General features: G+C 35.1%; 1 protein-coding gene across 1 annotated transcript in view; it reads right to left on the reverse strand.

Annotated features, from left to right (window-relative positions):
- The window catches only part of aco1 (aconitase 1, soluble), a 36,189-nt gene extending 35,602 nt beyond the window's left edge, over positions 1 to 587 (reverse strand). Inside the window, exon 1 of the mRNA XM_028474581.1 lies at positions 467 to 587. The gene's annotated coding sequence lies outside the window, so the exon portion shown is untranslated. The remainder of the gene's footprint in view (positions 1 to 466) is intronic.
- Positions 588 to 8,542: the final 7,955 nt, after the last annotated feature.

Genomic DNA, 8,542 nt, shown 5'->3' on the forward strand with positions numbered 1-8,542 from the left:
TAATTCAAATTTTTGTTGTAATTTGAAAAAAAAAAAAAATGCCGGTCACCATAAACGTAATTTAATTAGAACTAAAAATGGGTAATTAAAGACGCAATTGTAATTAAAAAATTTAATTGACCCCAACCTTGGATACAGCACACGTTCAGAGGTCTATTCATGCCTTGTTGTGTCAGTGGTCGTAATGTTATGGCTGTTTGGCCTCTGGTCTGTTGTCACTAACAGCATTAGCGCCACAAACTTCTACTTTTATAAACAACACAACCACAAAAATCACGACACGAACACCGTGGTGTCGCCGTCATATCATGGAGTTGTTGTGATGATAATTATTGTGCAGTAAAGTTAGCTGACAGCTCCACGGACTCCCCATAAACCGCGCAGAGAAACAGCTAACACGGTGTAAATTCGGCGGTGTCGTCGGTCGGTTGTTAAAGTGTGGACGGGTGTGTTGTGTTGCTGTTACCTGAGTGTAGAATAGAGGATGCTAAACCGAGCCGAGTCGAGGAGCACCGCGCTATCTTCAGCCTGTCACCCTGTTGCTTAATCACTTCCGCCAACACCGGAACTCCTGCGCTCAGAGGAGCTGCCTTTACAATAAAAGCATCCACCAGTCATTGAGAAATATTACAAATTAAAAGAATAAACACTAAACAAAGAATGACAAAAGAAAACGTACATAATTAAGTAAAAATACTGTTAATTAAAGGATTCAATACAAGTGCACACAATACAATAGGAAATAAGATTAAAAATAATAATAAATATAATAATAATAATACTATCAATAATATACAAATGTAAAAATATAATACAGATATAGCCTATATAAGATTTAAGAAACTATCAGTTTAAATTTGTCATTATAGAAGCAAATTATTCTCCTAAATGTTTATCACGTAGAAGCCAAATTGCATTAAAAAAATATATAGGTAACTAAATTATTCACACCTTGCAAAAAAAAAAAAAAAAAAAAAAACTGACTGAAATGTAACAAAAGATGTTTTTGAAAGTTTTTGGTTGCACATATCTTTATGGTACATTTTATTTTTGGTCAATCTAAGCTTTTATTGTTGGATGAGTATATTAATTATTTGACACTCACTGAGGTATTCAAATACCCTTTACAATACTTGTTTCTGATATTATTTTAATCTTGTTGTATGTACTTAATCATAGGATATCTTTCGATATATATATATATATATATATATATATATATATAATTAACTATTTATTTATTTATTTATTTATTTTTGAGTTCTGTTGTTTTTGTCCGTTCTTGATTACTATTTAGGTAAAGGCTTCAAATAAGCTCTTCGAGCTTTCTACCATTTCCTGTATTGTTTATCCATCTCTTATGTGACAATGTGCATTATTTTGTAACATGCAAAATAAATAAATAAAAAATATGCCCTAATAAAATAACATGTTTCTTTGATTGTGCTTGAAAATGTCTGTTTTTCTTTTTTCTTATTTTTAATGCTTGTTGTCCCAAATATCTCTCTCCCATAAGAGATTTTTTTTTTAGATAAACTAGTGCAGTAACCGTAGGACGTCATTACTGCTATAGAAAAGTGGGAGGTTAAGTAGCTTTTTCATGGATGGCTTCTACTCAGTTGGCCAAGGAGATGGTTTATTTACAACAGGCAATAAAACCCATTGGTTTTATAAAAGCAGGACAGGAAATTGTAACATTTTCCAAGCAGTGCCCATACCTGCTGTTCAGTGTAAAAATTACTACTTTCTGACACTCACTCACTTTCCAGGCCAAAACACGCCCCGAATGCTGCATAGAAAGTGAATGAGGTGTCAACAGTCACAGCTCAGAAGGGTTTGGTGAATTGGAAATGAGAAAGCCACAGAAGGCCTTACAGTTTTGATTATGTCTATTATTCATGTCATCGTCATAGTCAGCGCATAAAAATTTCCAATGAACAAAGCCAACATCTCAAATGGGATAAAATCTGGAAGTATAAACAGAATTAACTTGTAGCTAGTTGACTAAATGAACTGTGCAGAGCATAATATTTAGCACTGTAATATAGGCTAGCATATATATAGTGAAAGCTTTTTTATTTTATTATTTATTATTATTATCATTAGTCACTTTAGTTACAAACGTTGCTCACTGAGAACACCTGCTAGTCAATTTTTACGTTTTTTTTTTGCAATGTTGGACCCACTTTAGTCGTTTTTTAAAAAAAACCTTTGTGCAGTCACTCCTGTAGATTCAATGCAGCTTTCAACTTCACCTGAGTTAACATAACTACCTGTCAACATTGAGCTGTTCTGCAAAGCTGCATTTAAGACAATGTCATGAATTATTTCATTAACGGTATCATAGCAGTCCAAACAAATCCGACGTTGCACACCATTGAACCAAGCAGCAGCCATGTTGAAAGTCTCAGGTAAATCTGAGCCTGATTCGCAAAGATATTTGAGGTACACACAGAGATTCCTTGCTTTATAGATAGGTTGTGTATATTACCAATAAAGCAAAAAAAACAAACAAATAAAAACACATGTAGGACTGCTGTTGAGTTTTGGAGAGCTGTAGCACAAACAAGTGTTGTGGAACTTGTCCAGAGAGAAGAAAAGAATGCAGATTTAGACAGATTTGAGCAAAGGGTGTCGGGAAAAACACAGGGATAAAAGCAGGTCTATACATTCATAACACGCAGTCATAACAAGGGCAGGACTGCTGACAACTAAACAAATGCCAGGTACATATTGTATCAGGATTAGTTTGTTAATGAGTGATGGTGTGTGGGTTAATTATAGTTTTATGAGGTCCTGAGATAAGATAACAACAGCATCTGTTCTGGAGGTGGTTTACTTCGTTTAGACTTTTGTGATGTCATTTCAATTCAGTCAGTGATAAGATTTCAAAATAAGATTTTACAAAAATGTGTACTCGCCTATTTAACATTTGACTGATTTCACATTATTTCTTTATTGGTCCACCGATATAATTGGCCAATATTTGCCATTAACAGTAAATTGGGTTGACATCTGTATCAGTTTCTATACCGATATTGAAAAACTAAGATTTGTGTAAACATTTGTATTGGTTAATATGTGAAATTTAATATTGAACAATATCAACATATTAGATATCGACTAAAAACGAATATCGAACATCCATATTTATTACCCCTTTGTAGTCTATGTTTATTATTTATCATTATAGTTTATTATCATTATGAGTGCGGGTATTAGTACCTTTCAAATGTACATTCTTCTTCTTTCCGTACTGAATAAGAGCAGCTATTAAAACTAAACATCAGAGGGAGATGGTAGTTCATTAATGTGCATGTTGCATGTGCATTCAGTTGACGAGACAATGAGTTGGAGAGAGCATGACATCACTCTGAACAGTTATCTAATGTGCAGGCAGACGTGCACACGCCTCACATGACAATCTATTTTCTTTTTTCAAACAGTTTCCATTGGGATGGCGGTTAATGTTTATTTTTACCTCAGTCTGATAAAAAAAAATTCAAATGAGAAAGCATGCATACTCCTCACAAAAAGGGGCGTGGGAAGGTGTTATTGCTATGGCAACATTTATTTGAATATGTCCCACATATGCAGAATGCAAATGTTTTTTAACATGTGGTAATTTGAATTGTAGGTATCTATAATTGTTAGTCTTACATGTGAAAGAGGATTTACTGATACAGTATCTGTAAATATATTTGTAAAATGTCAAAACTGTATTCCCGATATCTTAAATTGACATTTTGACATAATTAGTAATTAGTAAACTCTGGTTAAATATTAAAATACCATAAACCTCCACTAAGTGTAGAGGTGCAAAGTCACCAGCAGATGGTGCTGTAGAGCCAACCAAACATTCACATTATGCTCCAAAACTTGTTCTGGATACTGTATCCACAATAGTTTAGAACTTTTTGAGATATCCTGCTCACAAACATCCATATTAACAGATAGATGGACGAACGAACAGACAAACGCTGGTAAAACACTTCTATGTATCGTCTACGGGCCCCCCACATCCCACAATGCAATGCGTAAAACTTTTCTGACAATGACAATAAGTGGAGATTAAAAAAAAACTTCCGAGCGCAATTCCAACCTATATTCATGCGAGTATATTATCTTAGAGTTTTTGATTGATGAGGCCTACACTATATTTATCTGATGTTTCCAGCAGCTTTTTTATTTTGCTCATGATAAAAACCCTTTGTTGTTGTCTCATGCCCACATTTAACTAGGGCTATATATTTTCCCTATCAGAACTGTTCCCTAAACCGCCCTCCCCTGCCTCTCTCTTTCCAGCTGAGTCAAACCACTGACTGAAAGGTTCTGTTTTTCTTTTGGCAAAGTGTTTTAAATTTGCAAAAGCTGCAAAGTGTAATGCATTGTGGTACTTTGGCCACAGATACTCTAAATAATTAAAATCTAACATGAGATAATGTAGCTCCAAAACAATACACACTTTCATCCATCAGAACTGGTTCTTTTGGCTCTTTGCTGTTGAACAGTCGTGGGATGAGATGAAACATAGGCTGCATTAACCACCACAGCTTCATTTGATTTTTCTATTGGTGTATTTATAGACCTACGAAAAGCATTTGATACTATTAATCACTCGTTACTATTACAGAAATGTGAGAGATATGGCATAAGCGGGTGAGCACAAAGATGGCTATCTAGCTATTTAAACAATAGATTCCAGTATGTAGAAATGAACGGTATAAAATCACAACAAAAAATATTATCTTGTGGAACTCCACAAGGCTCAGTTTTGGGGCCTAAGCTGTTTATAATATATTTAAATGATATTTGCTATGTGTCCAAATTTTTTAAAATTAATTATGTTTGCTGATGACACAAGACTTTGTCCTGGACAAGATATTAATAATTGAACTTCAAAAGTAGAAAATTAGAAAAAATGGTTTAAGAGAAACAAACTTTCCTTATGATGAAAAGAAAACAAAATGGTTGTGTTTTTTTAACATGTAGGACAGATTATACATTGAAATTGGGTCTGAATGGAACAAAAATGAATCATGTCTATGAGACCAAGTTCTTGGGCATCATCATAGAACATGAACCTTTTCTAAATTATTGGCATTCTACATAGAACAACAAGTATATTAAATAGAGAGATATTGCCTTACCTGGCCTATTGTTCAGAAAACTGGGGTAATACATGTAAAACATCAATAAATCCAGTAACCAAATTACAAAAGAGAGCATTAAGAATATTACATAGTGTGGAATTCCGGACTCCTACTAACAAACTGTTTAAAAAATCTAGAGTAATAAAACTTATGGATGTAGTAAGGTTAAAAGTGTTAGAGATTGTGTTCCGAGTAAGAAATGAAAGCCTTCCTTTGTGTATTACATCACTTTTTAAACAAAGAGAAGGAAAAGTATAATTTAAGAGGGGCTTATTTTTTTGAACAAAGTACATTTATGTTAAATGTTAAAAGAAGATGCATTTGTATCTATGGTGTTAAAGTTTGTAATGATCTACTGTATGTTCAGAAATTCTTTTAAAAACTGTTTATACATTTTTGAAGCTAACTCATAAATATGAGCAGAGACTTTGTAGGATTCTTCAGAGGGTGAGGAGCTATAAACAGCTCAAAGACACTCTTCTAAATCTTAATCTGATCTGCAACACAGCTTTGGAAACACAACGGAAAGAAGAGAGAGTTTGATTGTGGTCACTGGACTGAGCCTTTCCTCTCTGCTTGTTTGAGCCACGAGAGGGCGAACACACTTTTCTGATCTTTTAACTTTGTTATTTCAGTCAATTTCACATTTGGTTGATTGTTCTGTAATTTTTTTTATGTATCTCATGTCAATGACATATTTCACAGAAGCTTCACCCATTCTCCACCCTCTGCTTAATGGCCACTGCACTCATATGTTCACTTGTTCTGTGGTGGTGAAGGGAGACAAGAGGTTGCGAAACTGAGAGCGTTAATACGGAAACCAAATACATGACACAGTTAATGCACGGAGAAGATACTTTCACCACATTGAGTCATCTAACCCAATCTTCTCCTTAGACACCCGTTAGGCCACAAGTTTGAGATTCTGGCCAGGGGGTGCAAAAGTAAATAGAATTAAATATATAGATCGTCTGGGGATTTGCGCCAACCACAATGTGTGTAACAGATACAAGAACGCAAAAGAGATTAGTAAAACAATTGATAATCTTGACTCCAAAAATTTCATTTAATGGTGTAAATTCATGATAAAATCAGAATTGAAGAAGAACCAACCTAAAGTCTCAAAAGTTTGGAACCATTTCACTGAAAACTTACACTACACATCTGAGGCACAACTAGTATCTGTGACATGAAACTAACAGTAATATGTTAGAATCAAAGCAGCAGAGAACTATATTATTAAAAAAAAGAAATTTTTGAATGAATTTGGGAAAACTTTTGACCACTCGGGAGGGGAATGCTCCCCCCACAAACTCCGTGTATGAATTGGCCACACCTTCTTTTGCATCGATGCCAAACACTTATTATTGATAATTTATGTTGCACTTGGACTGGATAAGCTATGGAAGCAGTGGATTCCAACTTTTTTGTCCCATGTACCCCCTTTGCATTTTTGTCAAACCATTTGTACCCCCTCTTCATATCAGTACCCGCTCCATTATTTTATATGCTTTGTCAGTTGTGGAACAGCTCCTAAACCCCTACTGCGTCTCGAACATGGGTTCCCGAAGGCTAAATCTACAAATTCAAAACAATGAGTGTAATTTAAAATGGAAAAACTAAAAACAAAAACACCATTGCAACTTTAATGTGATTACTTCAATAGTAAATACAGTCTCCTTTGTAATATGTTGCTAATTATTGCATAGAATAATCCTGTTTCAATTAATTACAAAAAAATATAATATTTTATTGAGCAATAGTACTGTTGATAATTCCACATTATTATGCGGAGTCCAAGCATTAGACACGTCAAAATGATCAGCAGACGCCTCTTAGGAAGAATGGCAGTTGACAGTCGTAACATGTCAGGAGGTCAAAGTAAATTTCCTGAAAAAAGTTGTCTGAATAAATGAAACCCTAACATATTATTAGAACTAGAATACTTTAAAAAAAAAAAAAAGCCTAAAAAGGAACTCGGAAAATATCTCGATTGTTTTGAAATTAATTGTTAAATCTTTCCGAGTACCCCCTGCAATGTGCTCCTGTACCCCTGTTTGGGAACCGCTGCATTGAAGTATCAAGCTCGAGGGCTGGGGTCAATTTTGGTATGATTTGGGCCTACGGAAAGATTGTGTCAAGGAAAAGCTTCAAGATATGAACTCATAAGTTCAGTAGAAAAAAGGACAAAAAATGTTCGAACAAAAATGCAATAACTGTGTTGTGCTCCAAATTGGGTAATCACTGGAGTGGCCAATTGTGAGTTATTAAAATCAGGTTACTGGAAGTTATTTTGGGATACCCACAATGACTTTCAAAATAATGTTTAGTTTTTATTCATGACGACAGTCAATAGGGTTTTGATTGATTTCATTTCAGAACCTTAATTATTACTGAATAGAAAATTGAATTCAGGGTTAGGGATACGGTTAAGGAAGTAACTTCCAATTGAAATATTTCATTTTGAGATTCATTCCAAGCAACACAAAAAATATGAATAAATCGTGTTGGCATGCACAAAACAGTAGATAAATGAATGTAGGGTTTTGTTTTAGGGTTATGTTGCTTGCTTAGGCCCCAGCTTCACACCCAACAAGTGTCAAGGTTGCCAAAATTGTTGATGGTCTTTTCCAGTCCGGCACACTAAGGAACAAACTCAGCCCACATAGCCCTGGACTAAAATCATTTCATTTTCCTGCATAAAAATGTCTTTCACTCTTAATGCAGCATCACTCTGGGACTTCAGCTGCTTTAGAAAGAATGATGACGTGTAGCTGCCAACCCTCATGCATTCGCCATGACAGTCCAGCAAATGACCATTCGCAAAAGCCCCGCCCCCCTTATTTACTTTTGGGATGTACGCCATGTTGCTGAGTTGGTCTCGTCTGTAATAGCTGGGTGAAATCTAGCCGCGCGTGTTAGTGACTCTTTTTGGCGCAATACCTGCACAATATCCTCTAGATCCAGCCAAAAGGGGTTACAATACACTGTGGAGGGATGTACTCAACAAAATAAAATAAACAACGAAGGGGACATTACAACTATCGAAGCTAAAACATACCGGAATAGTCATGTTCCTGCGCTGCTGGGTAAGTTTTATTATATTGTTCATATCCTCCTTAAGTTATAAGAGCGTTACCACAGCTAATTGGGACCTTAATAAAACAAACTCTTACATTATCTAGCTCAACATACAGGTGACCCAAGGCTAATAGGATAGCTATTAACGCTGTGAAGTGGTAACAAAGCCTCTTAATATAGACTGGAAGACTTGTCCGCTTCAGGAGGATGTCGACTGAAATATTGATAGTAATATAGTATTATGATAGTTGCTAATAACTGTATACTCCAGTCATCGCCGTCATCGCAATGATGATTGATGCCAGTAA

The sequence above is a fragment of the Gouania willdenowi genome, chromosome 18 (assembly GCF_900634775.1).
Source record: "Gouania willdenowi chromosome 18, fGouWil2.1, whole genome shotgun sequence".
NCBI classification, from domain to species: domain Eukaryota; kingdom Metazoa; phylum Chordata; class Actinopteri; order Blenniiformes; family Gobiesocidae; genus Gouania; species Gouania willdenowi.